General features: G+C 41.9%; 1 protein-coding gene across 2 annotated transcripts in view; it reads left to right on the top strand.

Moving 5' to 3' along the window:
- Nucleotides 1-16,042, top strand: part of klhl10 (kelch-like protein 10) — a 43,317-nt gene that overhangs the window by 12,579 nt on the left and 14,696 nt on the right. The window lies entirely within an intron of this gene.

Here is a 16,042-nt window from a genome sequence, read left to right as displayed (position 1 = left end):
TGGAGGAGATGTTACAGAGCGGAGGATCCCCACCAGAATGTGAAGACGCAGGTATCAGGATAGCGTCAAGGTAATTGCCTGTCGAGCCTGCATCCTCGCAAAAAAGAACCTAAACCTCCTTTTGCTACTCAATGTCAGTAACGAAGACCACGTAGCCGCAGCCATAGAGAGCCCAAAGGGTCCTCTAAGGGTGTGTTTGGCGTATATGGGCCACGACCAGGAGGCCCTCCCCCCGCTCCCGCTACTCAAACAGCTGGTGGAAAACAGCAAGAAGCACAAGATCGACCTGATCATAGGTTGCGATGCCAACGCCCATCATTATCAGTGGGGAAGCACTGACACGAACGAGAGTGGTGAGTCAATCTTCGATTTTATCCTAGGTTCTAATCTTCTGGTGGGTAACCCACCTTCATTGTCAAGAACAGAAGGGAAGTACTTGACATTACTCTTTACTCTGACTCCTTGGTTGACAAGATTGTTAGATGGGTAGTCCTGGAGAAACTCTCTTTCTCGGAATATCGATACAGAGTGTTGGAGGGGGGCGTATCTGCCGCAAAAGATTCCGGGAAAAATGAAGATGAAATAAAATGAATCGCTGCTTACAGAAGATTAACTTAACTAGTCCAATAAAACGGACGATCGATGACAGTCGACGAGAGAACGAGAGTGCATAAAGGGGCGAGCGCGGATTCGCTCTTCAGAGCGGCGGCCTAACGGCCTGTCACATAAACATCCCGCCCCCCTTGCAATCACTCGGGTTGCAACAGATCCCTCGTCGTTACGGCTGATAGGGTGGGCGCAGCGGCCGCGTCCTGCGGGGGCCCTTAAAGAGAGGCGGAAAATTGCCTAGGCGCGGAACACGCGGGCGGACGAGCAGTGGACTGCACTCGATGAGTGGCGGACGAAAGCCGTGGAGCGCTTGACGACTGTCGGCCAGTGGCGGAAGAATGCCGAGGAGTTGCCGACGAGCGCCGGGAAGTCGATGGTGGATCGGCTTGTGAGTGCCGGAAAGTGGCGGACGAAGGCCGAGAAGCACCCGAACCGCGCCGGGAGTTGGCGGACGACGGCCGAGCGCCAGCTGACACACTCCGTGTACTGTGTCCCGCGCTCCGTGACCGGTGCTCCTTTTGACGTGCCTTGCGCCGAGCCCGCGGCTTCTCCACGAGGTGCAGCAGCGTGTGGTGGTCCTGACCACATGTCTTACAGCCGTCCCCACGCCGACAGGATTCGTCTGAGTGCTCGTGGGCCAGGCAGCTCGAGCAATACCGGTTCACGAGAACCGCTCGGAGCCGGTTCTCGGCACTAAGGCGTAGGAAGCGCCGACACTTCTTCAATGGATGAATCCCATTGCAGACTCGGCATCGGTATGATTGTGTACCTCGAGTACATCTGCTCTTCAGTGACTGGGCGTTGCGTGGGCGTGGCGACATCGTGCTGAATATGACCTTGGAATCCAGAATTTGGCCCGGATCAGACGGATCATCAGCTGATTGCCACCGTGCAGCGTGATGCGATGCGTAAATTAAAGAAGGAGTCGAGACAGAATTGTGCTCGCAACCTGAATCCGATTCCGAACTGATCCGTGTGGGCACCTCTCCCTGATCCAGTGAGTCACCGAGGCTGCGGGCAACTCGTGCGGAAAAAACAGACACGCTGCGGGGGTTGGCTGGAGATAATGGGCCTGTCAGCACCCATCCGAAAATGGTCTCCTGACAGAGAAGCGACCTGCAGATGTTAGCCTTGGAATTACCGAGGAGAATGGACGAAAGAATGTCAGCTCCTAATAACACATCGACTTGGTAGCTCTCAAAGAAGTTGGGGTCCGCAGGTGGATGTCGGGCAGCCCCTTGAGACGATCTCGCGAAATCGAATATAATGGCAGATTTCCTGCCAACTGCGGAAGATCGTAAGCCGTAGTCTCTAATTGTAGCCCGGGTCTAGATGGCGACCGAATGGAGAAATGGCATAATTTAGTAGACTGCGCGGAAATGGTCTGATTAAGGCCGGAAACTTGTGCGTGAATCGTCTTGAACGGAAACTTGACAAGGTTAAACAGTCGTTCCGTTATGAAAGTCGCTTCGAAGCCTGAGTCTATCAGTGCTCGTGCCTAGACGGTGCACTCCAAATGGCACACGTTGATAAGGGCCGTGCCCAGTAGGACGGCTCCTGACCCGGAAGCGAAACACACCTGCACATCCGTCTGATTCTCTGAGCCGTTTGCTGGCGTAAGCGGAATTGGAGCGGTAGGCGGACTTGAAGCGGTGGCGAACGGATTGCCGCGATGCAGAAGGGTGTGGTGTTGGCAGGTAGCAGGAAGCAGGTATAGGCGCTCGTGCAGTCTCGCAGCTGGTGCCCTCGGGCAAAACAGTTTAAACATAACTGCTTCCTCTTTATGTAGTCAGAGCGCCCATTTACATCCATTTCTAGGAAACGCGGACATAAGCGAATGGGGTGGTCCTCCCTCGAACAGAGATCGCAGCCCATTTGGCCCGGAACCACTCGAGTCTCGTATGAAGTGAGCCTCCGAGCAGGGGCAGTAGGAAGTCCCGACCTTGGCGGAAATTGCACGGAGCCACTAAGCCTGACGTCGTCGATGGCCTCCAGAGTGCGATGGCGCTCTGTCAGGAAGTTATCTAATTCCTTCCATGTTGGAATCTCGGCCTTATTATGTACGGATTGCTCCCACATAGAAAGTGTGACTTTGGGGAGCTTTGACGAAATCATAAATACCAGGAGACAGTCCCAAGCCTCAACATTAATGGAGGACATTTCTAGGGCTGTCAGACAACTCTGAATGGTGGCTTGCAGCTCCTTCAGCCCCGGACTCTTGAGAAATAGCCACGCGGCGATAAACCCCTCATGGGTAAGCGGAGCCTAAGAAACAATGGCGCAAACACCACTTGTTTTGCGCAGTAAGTGGAACAACTTCTCTACTGGGGTGAGCCGCGATTTAATTATGTAAATGTCCGTAAACAAGTCTCTGAAGGTGGGCCACCGAAGATAATCACCCGCGAAGACCTCGGTATCCACCGGAGGTAACCGGCAGCCTGTAGACGCGGGCTTGTGTACATTGACGGAAGCCTGAGTGGATTGGGACGCTATTTTCTCCCGAAGCTGGGCAATACACCTCGCTGGGCAGTACTTCGATTCCAGCACTTTCGAGGTGGCCGCATTGCCGTCTGACACGGCTAGCAAATCGGAGCAGCTCTCATAGGTCTTTTCCACCTTCTCTCACAGTGCCCGAATTTGGTCCCGATGGACTTCGCACATGTATTGGGAGCCTATTTCCGTTTCTGGGGCACCTGGAGTATTTATGTTAGCCTCAAATTGGCTAATTCGATCCGTTGTGGCGGTGAACTTTTTCAACGCCACGTCGACCGCACTTTGAGCCATTTTTGCAACGGAACGAGTCTGCCTCTGTGAAGGACCGGGGATTGTATCGACGGATTCGTCACTCTTTGCCCTTGGAATGGCACTAGTCGCCTTAGGCTTCAACAGAGGCGTCCGCGGAGATGCGGATTGAGATCTGTCCAAACGGATGGTTGGGATCGGACGCGGCTTTTTGTCGTCTCCCGTGGGCATTCTCAGAATCCAATTCGCTGGTCAGCGCTTGTCGACTAACTTGCGCAGTAGGTGCCTCGTACGAAGCGGTGGCCGGTCACACCAATGTGATGAGAACGGTGAGATCGCGGATGAAATGCGATTACAAGGCACAAGTGGTAATTAGTAGCGCCGATGTCGAAAGGAACGTCGTATGCGGCACAATTCGAATGTAGAAGAAAACTTCAGGAACCCAAAAAAAACCAAAGGGGAAGAGGTTTGTTGAGATTCTAGGCGGATATTGCCTGATGCGGAGTAGAAGCGGCGTTAGAGGGACGGAAAATTGACAAGTACCGGAAAATTCATGCTCGTTCGGAAAAAATTGATGACGGTCTATTTATGTATATTTCGACAAGTGTGGCTCGTACGTAGATATTGAATTCTTAACTATTTTCGAATTTGCGGAGCCGGAAAGGTGGACTTGGCTTGGATTTAACACGAAAAAAATAAAATAAATAATTAATAATAATAATAATTAATTATTGACTAATTGTCGGATTTAATTATTATGGAAGGGTGGAGTTGAAACCTTAAGCTTTAATGAATTGGATTTATTTATCCCGAAGCCGGAAAGGTGGAATTGAAAGCTTAATCTTTAATTAATTGGATTTAATTATCCCGAAGCCGGAAAGGGGGAATTGAAACCGCGGCTCTATTTGGACAGAAGGTAATTTTGATAACTAAATTATTAATAATTTTCGATTATTAATTTTTTTAATAATTTTAATTGTTGAGTAGCCGGAAAGGTGACTTAAAACAAAACTGGCCCTTCGCTCGAACGGAAATATTAATTAAATAAATTGTGGTGGTTATAATTATAAATATATAAATTTATAATTAATTTATTTTTTTTTTGTTTGAAGTTAGTTGGTACGCAGCCGGTTATACCGTCGACACCCTGTAAACACAACACAGCTAGATCGCGAATTTAAGCGACACAATCACGGATTTGTAGTGTAATGGCGTTTTATAATTGTTGGTTTTAGAAAATTAAAATTTTTTTTTTAATTTTATCGGCTATATATTTTCTGAAGTGTTGGAGGATAGTAAATATTTGGAAATATATGGACATCCATGCAAGTACGGATATATGTAAGGGCATGTGTGGCATATGTTGGCACAGTGGAGCGTTGATAAGTGGACTGTATAATTGGGGGAACAAAAAAGTTATGTGGTGTAAAAAGTGACACTGATTGGCGAAGATAAAAAACAAATATTACGATATAATATTACGATTTAATACAAATATATTAAAAAGCAATATTACTTGGAAATTCCGGAACTAGTTCAAACCGGCTGGCCAATATTAATTATGACTTCTTTTTGTCACCACACAATTTCACTGTTCACTTGCGAATTTTTCGCGGATTAATTACACCAAAAGAAGTTGTATGTGTGTATGTATGTATGTGGATGCACATATGCCTCGACCGTTGGCAAGCGAAAGGATAACGGAGAGGCCGAAAACGGCGAGGAATATGGGCACGGAATAACGGAGACGGATGGAAAAATTTGCAGAATTCGAAGACGAAGGAGAGTAGAAAATCTCAAACTGCCGTTGTGTCGGAAAACTCGGACTTGGAGTTGACACGGAGGGAAAAACAATCTTGCAGCAATGTGAACGAAATTTAATGTTCGGACCACTGCTGAAGACCAGTAGAGAGAAGAAGACGGAAAAATGTACTTATCTTTTGGCGAAACAATGCCGAAAACTGCTGGCAGAAGAAAATCCAGGAAATATCCGGCTCGAAGGACCAAAATGTTGGAGGGGAGCGTTGCTGTCGCAAAAGATTCCGGAAAAAATAAAGATGAAATATAAAGTCGGGGGCGTCTTACGGGTAAATTCAAAGAAACGCGTTCAGCTTTATTTCGCTGCTAACAGAAGATTAACTTAACTAGTCCAATAAAACGGACGATCGATGACGGCCGACGAGAGAGCGAGAGTGCATAAAGGGGCGAGCGCGGATTCGCTCTTCAGCGCGGATGAGCTCTTCAGCGCGGGTGCGCTCTTAAGTTCAGCTGCGTACTGTTAGTCGATTAAAAAAAACTAGAAAGATCCTTAGAGAAACCTCCAACAAAGGGACTTTGACAGATGGGAAGACCTGGTTGCCATGGTGGTCACGCTAACGGCGGCGTGTGCCAGGAAGGGCCGATCCACGGAGACGGCACTCCACGAGATCACCACGTTCGTCAAAAAGGCACATAGTGAGAAGAAATACGCACTCATTGCTTTTCTAGACATAGAGAGTCTAGAAATCCTTTTACCCCGTAGAAAAGGATGGATCTTATGACTGGTGGTGGTCGGGTAGCCTGCTCTCACAAACTCCACATGCAGAGAGAAACTTAGGAAAACGCCAAAGGTTGGAATTACAAGCAGCCTACGTACCACACTAGGGATGTCGGAAATATATCAAAATATCAATATATCGATATATTTTCTCTTAAAAAAATATTATTATCGGAATATTTTTTTGGCAAAAATAGTCGATAATAATATTTTTGAGTTGGTATTTCCGATATTTTATGTTTGGTCACTCTTAAGCCAGAAATTGGCATTAAGTTATCTTATTACGCCTGGAAGTACGGTTCCATCTGAACGGTTGGCTTCTGCCATTAAATGTATTGTCTGTGACTCCCGTAGTCGAATGACAGACCAGCATATAACCGAAAGAGTTTTTTTTAAACCATTGAAGAAAGATTTGTTTTGTAATTAAGAGTAATTAGGAGCATTTAATAAGATAATTAGGTAATTAGCATTATTTAGTACATATTCCATAAATTAATTAAGTTTTAAAAAACTTTTTTTTTTATATTAAGTTTTTTTATAATTAAATTTGAATACAATGTCCTTAATAATTTTGTTTTTTTTTATTTCAAATAACGTAAATAAAAGTTGCTTGAGAGTGGGTATAAATATTTGTTGTTTTTTAAATTCACTTTTTAAATAAAAAATAGCTCTTATTTGCAGTTCATGGCGGATGAAAACACATATTAAAACCTTTTTTAAATTTACAAATAACCTTTTTTCAATTTTAGCTGACCATAAAAAATATCAAAAATACTCGATATATCGATTTTTTTATGTGATATTTCTTAATATTATCGATTGATATTTTTTTCACTGCAAATATCATCAATACGATATTTTTTTAAAAACCAACAACCCTATACCACACCGACAGACGCCCTAGACTTCATACTCGACCTATTACCTGTTGAGATAGTGGGGGCCAATATAGCCACGCTATCCGCAATTAGGCTACGCCAGACGGGCATATGGAAAAGGACCGACTATGGACATACAGAGTTGGACCTACATCACTGCACGCCATTGAGGGCTACAGACTACTGCATACCTGTTGATCATCCCACCTTAAAATATAAGGTATCCATTCCAAAAAGGGAGGAATGGGCCACACAAATCCCGGGAACAGACGGTTTCCTTCATATTTACACAGACGGTTCAAAATTGAATGACCAGGTGGGAGGCGCTTTCCACTGCGACCGGCTGTGTCTAAATGAGTCGTTCAGACTCCCCGACTCCTGTAGTGTGTTCCAAGCAGAAGTAATAGCTATCGGGGAAGCACTTAGATCCTCAGCACTTACTGGCAATCAAGACACAATTTGTATCTTCTCAGACAATCAAGCGGCACTCATAGCCCTTGACGGATTTTCATCACACTCCAGGACAGTGAATGACTGTCGCAGATATCTTAGCAAGATGGCAGAACAGTATTGACATCCACCTCATATGGGTGCCCGGACATGGGGACCACGAGGGAAATTGCGCCGCTGACGAACTAGCAAGGGCAGGTACTACGAATCATCTCCTCCCGGAAAAGGAACCAGTAGGCATCCCCTTAGCTTCGTGTAGGCTAAAATGCAGGGATCACTTTGACCGCGCAGCACTGAGGAAATGGGTAAATCTCCAAAACTGCAGAAACTCACGTATGATATGGCCTATCCGCTCAAGGAAGAGATCAATGATGCTTATCGCCCTCAATAGGCAGGACTGCAGTCTGGCAGTAAAGGCCATCACGGGACATTGGTTAATAGGAGCAAACGCGGCTAGATTAGCGGTGGCACATTATCATTACTACAGGGGCTGTGGGGATGTAGAATAGGAAGAGATAGTCGCACACTTCCTGTGTCATTGCCCTGCGCTGGGGCGCAGCCGACTCAAATTCTTGGGTGCAGCAGCATTCACGGACCTAACAGAACTTGCGGAGATCGCTCCACGCAGACTCGTAGGCTTCATTCGTACATCAGGATGGGACCTCGAGCTGCCGCAGGAAAGATAGCATAATCTTAGGAACATTAGTAGATAGAAGGGGGAGGTCCGCTTGTAGGACCTCTTGCCTGTGCGGTATCACAAGGAGCCCCAAGGGCTCAAGTAAATGGGGGTGTCAATGACTGGCCCCGCATCACCGCCTCAACCTAACCTAACTTAAATAATTTTGGTTCAATCAGATCTGTACTCATACCCTTTTTCTATAGAGCATAATTCGTTTGTTGGCATCATGGTTAGCGAGACCCGATAATTTTATTTTGAATTTATCCCCATTCATCAAGCTATACAGCGCTCCAGTCTTCAGGCCTGCAGACATCAAGGGATTAGTTTTTTGAGTACCCATATAGTTTTGATTGCCTAACTATACCGTAATAAAAGAAAGCGTATTAAAGATTCATCTATACAAACTATTAAACTAGCTCGATGTAAGATTCCAAAACATTCTTTCTAAATCTACCCCATTATACTTTTCTTTTTATTTAAACTTTATTAAATATCTAGTGATTAAGACAAATTAATTTCAATTGCTTAGGATTAAAGAAAACCAGTGGGAGTAAAGATTTAGGTTAAGTAGATTGTGAGAAGAAAGAAGAAAGATTTTAGAAAGATAAAATTAGAGTAATTAAGTAATGTATTGTGAACTGAAGAACAGTTAAATGAAGTGAGTTATATTTTTTTTATGGGCACCTGAACTAAACGATTTCGCTTTATATGGGTAGAGGCAGAAATAACTAGTAAGTCTTTACAGGAAGGGCGGGCCAATCAGAAGAATCATCCCACCTCAGTTCTTCAATAACAAATGCTGTTTGTCTCATATATATGTCCACCCGAAATGACTGTACCCCTCCTAATCCTTTCCCACTTTCCCAAAATTTTATTGTGTGGCGGTGATCTTGATTAGGAAGTAACCTGGACTCTAACCAACCCCCTGAGTATTCACTGAGCAAGGCCAGTCCCGTAGGCAGAGTATGCTACCAATCGGTATCCACTTCACCGTGTTCGTCACAACCCTCACATAACCCTAAAGGATATCAAATTGAAGAAGCCATAAACAAATCAATGTTAACTATCTTAAACAATGGCTCAAATACACATCACTCCACCCATAAATCCACCCCTTCATTGATCTTACATTAACCTCCGCATTGTCATTCCCTTTTTGGAAGTGGTCAGTTAAAGTTATGCGGTGGTGATCACTATCCTAAAACTACATACATTAAAGATTTAGGGATTGGGAACTGTTTAGCTTCTGTTTAGCAAAATTAGCTTTTACTTCGACACAACCAATGACTTCAACTTGTTCTCCGCCAAAATAATAAAAGTAACAAAAGAGGCAGCTAATGTAGCTATCCCTACTCCCTGTGTCCCTACTCCAGCGAAATATTGCCTGGTGGAGCCATTTTCTTCAAGTCCTTAGACAACTTAAGAACTCCCTTTAGCACGGATACAAACCAATTCGGAGCACAGCTTCCCTGATTTACTACAGAATGAATAGCAGAAAGTAGGCTGTGAGCATGACGTTTCGAGCTCGGGCGGAGAAATTTCCTATGCCCGCGGGATAGGGCCGTGCCGACCACTGGTATAAAAGGTTACGCCCCAAACAACATCAGTGCAATCAATTATAAAAACAAAGATTTACATAATTCATTAATTACATAATAAAACCCTATTTCTGAGAAAAAATGTTCTCAATGGAAACTGTTTGGTCATTGAGCGTTTTCAATGCCGTAAATAAAAGACGATTTTGTATTTAAATTGAACGTTATAAATGTTTATTTCTGCATGCAGATCAAGCCGGATGATCCGCAGATAGACCAGCTATGGTGCATGCAGGGACTCAAGTAAATACAGAGAGAGGGCGGCCCGACAAGTCACCTCGAGCTAAAGCTCTCGAAAGTGGAGAGGGCGGCCCGACCTAGACATTGCCGAGCTAAACGTTATTTAAACATAAACATTAAACGCCGTGCTGCTGCTTGACCCGACAGAAACCGTTTCGGGTCCTGAGTAAATTGAATCCGGCAGCGGCGAATATAACATTCAGCACGGTAAAATTTGACAGAGCTAATAGATATCTTGCAAAATATATAGTGCTGCAGGTCTTTTTATATTTAAGTAAGAGCCTGTTTTTGGTATTTTTTAAGTTCGTGAGGCACCTTGTAAACCAAGGAGAATTTGTTGAAGAGGACGGATATTTCCGTGGCACACATTAACCAAAAAATATATTTAAAGCTGTGGGGGGCAAACTCTCATTTTCCATAGCACGCATGCATAGGGTAGGAAATTTCGCCGCAGCGCTGCCGGCCACTGACAGTGTGAGCATTCTCAAAGTTTTTTTTAGAACCTCTCTCATTTGCTCCCATTTGGCCTTATTTGACAACCAAAACTTAAAAAATATATTTTTCCACTGAGACAAATTCTCCCAGAATTGGGGTAGAACTAGTTTTCTCCATAGAAAATATAAAATGGGAAGCGTAGTTTTTCATTTTTTTAAGAACTGTTGCTTTCTTAAAAATAATTTTAAATAAATAAATAAGTTAAAATTGCCACTATTTTAGGGACAATTGAATGTTTCGAATTAACGAAAAATGAAGTTAAAAACTACGTTTTTTTCGCTCCGTGAATGCTCTACTCCCATTGTTTTTCTCTGCTAATATGGCAGTAAAGTATGCTCGTTTTTCGAACGCGTTCCAAATTTCTGATATTATCCGGTTGACCTGCTAAATTGTTCCGTGCTTTTCACGAAACCCAAATTGATGTGATTAAATTCCTTCTAAGATACATGTTAATAACACATTTTTTTTTAACAAGTTTTGATAAGCATGAAGGTAGGATTATAGGTCTTAACGACGTGGGAATTGTGTGATCTTTTCCCGGCTTTGCTATCATTATTATAATTGATTTTTTCCATCTCAGTGGAAGGTGGCCAAGTTTTGTGATGGCATTGAAAAGATGGGTGATCGTGAAAACGGGAGCTTAAAATGTTATGGAATCTCTCATATGAATTTTTCAGATTCAGTTGATTTTTGACGATGTTAACGATTCCGTTTGGGCAAAACTCAATTGGCTCATGTTAAAGCAGAGGTAGACATAAGCTTCTTCTTTAGTAAATTGACTTGAGTCATGTCTTAAGCTTATCTTAGCTTATCTGCTGAGCCGTGTTCGGTTCTTGGTATCCTGATAGCAGAAATGAACTATTTGAGGCAGGGGTGGCCAGTCTTGACTTCAAAGCGCTTGCATATGTCACATTTTTTTTCAGTCGAGAAGAAGACCCCAGGGTTAGATCCAGAGGCCATCAATAGACAGCAGTGTGATTGCAACTGCAGTTGCCGCACTTTTTCGAGTTGCAGTCATTTTCGGCCACTGGGCAGTGGGCGGAGTCATGAAGCTCTCCACAAAGTTTACAGTATAACCGCAGCCTACAGTATGGTCTTGTATGGCCATATTATTGGCAGCTCGTACATTATACGGGGCCATTGCGTTTGTGCGGTTCCTCAAATGTAATTCTGGGGTGCAGCAGGAACTGAAGATTGTGTATAGATTGCACTTCGAGCTCAACCTTAAAGAGTGGCTGGGGCTTTCTATCCCTGTTAAGGGTATTGAAGACTGTCTTAGCGCTAAATACCTTCTCTTGTAGCACCTTTGTCATCTCTGCAGGCGTTACGTCGGACTCAATGCCCTTAGGTAAGAATTGCAGGCCCTTCCTGCTTTTTAGCTTGTAAGTGTAAAAGATCTTTTTAATCTTGGGAAGATATTTCGATAATACTCTGTAATTATTTAAACTTTAAACTTATTTAAACTTTTGTTTGCTGAATGTTACCCTACACAAGTGGTGTTATGTGGAAGTTAACCTTGCCAACCTTTGATTTGGATGTAGCGATCCATACCAGTCCATGCCGTCTTAATATATTCATGGTTTTTGTTGTTTTTCGGGCAGTGCAGCGGCAGGCTTATTAATATTTGCGCTGCTAGCTGATTAAGTCGTTCAACGAGCTGTTGATAAAGTTGCGGTAGTTGTTGTTGTACGGTTGAAGTTGTTAAAGAAATTGCGGTGATAGTTCGATGAGCGAGGGAGAGCAAGAAGGCATTCTCTCGCTCTCTACGTTTAAGAATTCGATAAAGTTGAGGATAATTGATCCCGTTAATCAGAGCTTGCATTATTTTCGGTTGCTTTAAAAGAGAAGTACGCGTTGTTTCTTTGTGGAAGCCTAAAAGCCGTATCTCGTCGCGACGTTTAGATTTATTGTAATCAAGGTTGAGTTAATTAAAGTTAAAGTGTTAGGTTTTATCAAAGATTATAAAGTACATAGATGGGACATCACATACAAAGAAAAATTTTCTATGGCGGGTTCCAGCAGTGGAACCCGCTGGAACGAGCGCGACAAGTTAAGTTGCGCGACAAGTTAAGTTTGAGAAATTTTTCGCGCGACAACGAATGAGGAATAGCCGAGTGGTAGAGTGCTTGGCTGGTGTGCAAAGTAAAACGAGTTCAAACCAGGCTCGGGACATCCATTTTTTTTAAATTTTAAATCTATTTGTATTAAAGATAAAAAGACGAATTTGAATTTAGTATGAACGTTATAAATGATGTTTATTTCTGCATGCAGATGAAACTGGTTGATCCGCAGCTAGACCAGCTTATGGTGCATGCAGGGACGAAAGTAATATACACAGAGAGGGCGGCCCGACAAGTCACCTCGAGCTAAAACTCTCTAAAGAAAGTCCGTTGAGCGGCCGAGAGAGAGTCCGAGCGGCCGAGAGAGAGTCGGCTTGCGATCAACTAGCTTTTGTTTAAACTTAAGCCTAATAAATAAACATTACCAAACATTACGCTAACATATTTAAACATTAAAATTACACCGGTGAGCTGCTGCCTGACCCGACAATATGTTTTCCTAAATTTATAAAACGACAAACGGCTGGCAGATGAGAGAGGGAGAGAGAGAATTCTATTTTTAGATCGTAACATCTTTGGAACGATGAAAGTTTGAAACGTTGTAATCGAACCAATGTAAGTGTAAAGAGATCAGAAATATCTTCTACTATCCTTACTCGTCAGCTCCTTTTTTGGTATAGTTTCTAGCGCCTCCTTTAACATCAATTTTAAGTATCATAAAATCAACTTCGAGGGTAGCCTAGATGTATAGTGCGCGGTCCTTATTCAAGGGGTCCTGGGATCGATTACATTAGCGGGCGGTTTTTCCAATTTTGATAAAGTTTTAGTTTTGATTCTTTTTATACATATTTACTTTTATTTTTTTTTATTTTTTTTTTTTTACTTTTACTTTTTACGTTATTGTTATTATTTTTAACTGCATTCTATTACAATTATTGTAAAAATAAGTGACGGACGTGTCGGATGACAAAATGACAAAATTTTAATTATAAAAGAAAGAAAAAGTTGAAAGTCCTTACGAGGATTTGAACACAGAAAAATTACACATAGAGTAACTACTCTATGCATTACGCTACCGTCCTGTCTCGATCTGCGGCGATTAAAAATACTATTTGTTTTACTATTTGTTGTAACTACCGCATCGGCGCATTGAAAACAGAAACGAGAAATTGAAATTGAAATTTGGAAGCCAAAACCTTTTTGCGCCGTCGTGCCGTAAAAATAGAATCGTATGCATGTGCGTTCCCCCCTCACCAACAAGCTCGACGCAAAAAAATGACCGTTTTAGGCCCTGATGTCCCATCTATGTACTTTCTTTGGTTTTATATTAGTTATTATAAATTTAGCTCGAACTATTTTACTTTTTATATATTTTATAATTATTTATATATTTTTGTATATATTTTATATATATTTATATACATTTATATTTTTTTTTTAAAGAAAACCGCAGATATTGTTTACTTTGTGTTTTGGCCTTTATCTGTGCAGACAATAATTTACAGTTAAATTATTTAACTTATTTAGATTTTTCGTAGGGCGCCAGTTACACTGCAGTGTACAAGTTATCCAACCCCTAAATACAGGCCACATATGGCTTTTATAAACAATATTTTCAATCTCTGCATTTGCCTTTGGCTTGATCTTTGGCTCAATTATCCAACCCATAAATCCAGGCCACTTATGGCTTTCCACTTATGAATTTTATAAACAATATTTTCAAACTCTGCATTTGCCTTCGGCTTTGTCTTTGGCTCTGAGGCGCGATCTCGGTTCCCCATAAACAAATCAAAATCAAAAGTAAGCATCAGCTTCCCTCCGAAGCCCAATCAATTACGCCTTTTGCGTTTCAAGTACCCACCAAATTGCATCGATCAGCTTAATCGAATTTCACAATAAGATGCGACAGTTTCATCTTAAGCCTCTAATCTAAACACAACTGATGGCCGAGGTTCTTTGGATCAGATTTAGAATTAAGAAGGCAGTCCTATTTTGACCGAGACCGCGAACGGTTGACAAAAGTATTTAAGAAAAAACCAAAAGTGTCTTGTAATTTTGCGTTTAATAAATAAAGGTTTAACACCAAGTTGTGAAATTAAAAAATAAAATTTTCATTTTTTTAATTCACCGAACTACAAACAATTTAACTGGCGCCCAACTCAAGGGGCCGCGTCACATAAAGCTCCAAAAAATAGTTTAATGAAAAATAAGTTAAACATAAACGGAACTCGCGCGGTCAACAACTGAACATTTTTAGTGGAAAAATTAAAACATCCACCAAACGACACTACCAAGTGACAGTGATCGTTAACAATAAAGTAAATGGAAATTAATTAATGAAATAATCCATAAAGAGTGAATTAAAACAAAGGTGGACCGAAATTTTAAACCAAACAATTACAAGAACCCAAAAACTAAAAAAAAAATCAACGCACAAAAAAAAAAAAAAAACAAACAAGAACAACAAAAACAAATAAAACGACAACTCCAACAAGAAAAACCAGGAAAGGAAGGCAGGACATTCTCAAATAAAAACGACAACTCGCTCCAACAAAAAAACCCAAGGAAGGAAGACAGGACATTCTCTATTAACCACCAACCACACAGAAGGAAGACCCCAACGGGACAATATCGTGAGGAATTAATTTAAAATAAAACAAGAAAGGAAAGCTAACTTCGGGCGGAGCCGAAGTTAATATACCCTTGCAGGTAAAACCGGATATATATCGCAAACATCGTATATAGTTGGCCGATCCTTATGAGAATATGATAATATAACTCAAGTTATTATTATATAGAATCTAAAAAAAACCCCAAATTTCTATTTCCAAAATACCAGAGTTGGTATTTCTACCAAAAACCATTTCCGATCGTTCAATTACATGGCAGCTATAAGATAAGCCGGTCGTTATAAAATTTGGTAGGTCGGATTAACTGACCAAAAATATAATCTGTACCAAGTTCCAGCTTTCTATATTCAAAAACACAAAAGTTGGGTCAATTCCGATCGGTCAGTTGTATGGCAGCTATAGGATATAGTCGGCCGATCCTTATGAAATTTGGTAGGTCTGATTATCTGACCAAAAGTAGTATTTGTACGAAGTTTAAGATTTCTATCTTCAAAAACACGAAAGTTGGGTTATTTCCGATCGTTCAGTTATATGGCAGCTATGGGATATAGTCGGCCGATCCTTATGAAATTTGGCATGTCGTATTATTTTGCCAAAAGTAACTCTCATGTCAAATTTGAACTCTCTAACTTTAAAAACACCAAAGTTATACCATTTCCGATCAATCAGTTATATGGCAGCTATAGGATATAGTCGGCCGATCCCGGCCGTTCCGACTTATATACTGCGTGCAAAGGAAAGAAGGGTGTGTGCAAAGTTTCAAGACGATAGCTTTAAAACTGGGAGACTAGTTCGCGTAGAAACAGACAGACAGACGGACAGACGGACCGACGGACAGACGGACAGACGGACATGCTCATATCAACTCAGGAGGTGATCCTGATCAAGAATATATATACTTTATAGGGTCGGAGATGTCTCCTTCACTGCGTTGCACACTTTTGGACAAAATTATAATACCCTTTGCAAGGGTATAAAAATTAAAGACTAAAATTTAAGACTTGTAAATTCGAGAAAAATAATATAAGATTTATATATTGCAAAAAGTAAGATTCGCGATTTAAAAAACAATATAAAGAATAATTCTGGAAGATTTGATAAATAGCTTTTGTGAATTAAATCTAACAA

This window comes from Drosophila bipectinata, chromosome 2L (assembly GCF_030179905.1).
Source record: "Drosophila bipectinata strain 14024-0381.07 chromosome 2L, DbipHiC1v2, whole genome shotgun sequence".
Taxonomy (NCBI): domain Eukaryota; kingdom Metazoa; phylum Arthropoda; class Insecta; order Diptera; family Drosophilidae; genus Drosophila; species Drosophila bipectinata.
This window is presented reverse-complemented; position numbering and strand designations above follow the sequence as displayed.